The sequence below is a fragment of the Enhydra lutris genome, unplaced genomic scaffold, assembly GCF_002288905.1.
Source record: "Enhydra lutris kenyoni isolate GAN:26980312 unplaced genomic scaffold, ASM228890v2 scaffoldscaffold20, whole genome shotgun sequence".
Lineage (NCBI taxonomy): Eukaryota > Metazoa > Chordata > Mammalia > Carnivora > Mustelidae > Enhydra > Enhydra lutris.
Genome location: NW_019154104.1, coordinates 22,843,863 through 22,844,755, shown reverse-complemented (window position 1 = coordinate 22,844,755; position 893 = coordinate 22,843,863).

Genomic DNA, 893 nt, shown 5'->3' with positions numbered 1-893 from the left:
GTTGGATACGGAATCTGGAAGCATGAAATACTCCAGCTTCTCAAAATTGTCTTTCTTGATCTCCATGCCATGACCTGCTTCTAGTATCTTGCTGCTTATCAGACCATTCCTTTTCTATCTCTTACATTGGCTTCTCTTCCTTTGTTTTACCTACAGACTTTCTTTTTTCTTTTTTTTTTTTTAAAGATCTTATTTATTCATTTGATAGAGAGAGAGAGCATGAGCAGGGGGAGAGGTAGAGGGAGGAGCCGACTCCCTGCTGAGCCAGAAGCCTGATGCAGGACTCGATTCCAGGACCCCGGGATCATGACCTGAGCCAAAGATAGATGCTTAACCATCTGAGCCACCCAGGCGCCCCTACCCATAAGTTTTCTAATCCTTAGTTCCATGCATCGTCTTTTCTTTATTTTTTTTTTTTACTCTCTTCTCTAGACGATCCAATTCCTAGGTCTTCAGATTCTGTCTGTGTCATCATGGGTTACAAAGTAGCCTAATCCTGACCTTTCCCCTGAGTTCCAGAAATATATTTGCAACTGCCAACTGGACAGCTCCAGCTGGCTGTTCTATGTCCTGGATTGCAAGATTTTCACTCTTGTCTGTATTCTTGCCCTTAGCTAAGAAGGCTTGCCACCCCTCTCCCTTGCTGCCTGTATCCAGTGAAGCATCAAGTCCTGTCCATTCTCCTCAGGCCCCTGTCCTGCATGAGGCTCCTCCTTGGCTTTGCCACTGCTGCTTTTCTTTTTTTTTTTTTTTTTTTTTAGATTTTTTATTTATTTATTTGACAGACAGAGATCACAAGTAGGCAGAGAGGCAGGCAGAGAGAGAGAGGAGGAAGCAGGCTCCCCACAGAGCAGAGAGCCCGATGTGGGGCTTGATCCCAGGGTCCTGGGATC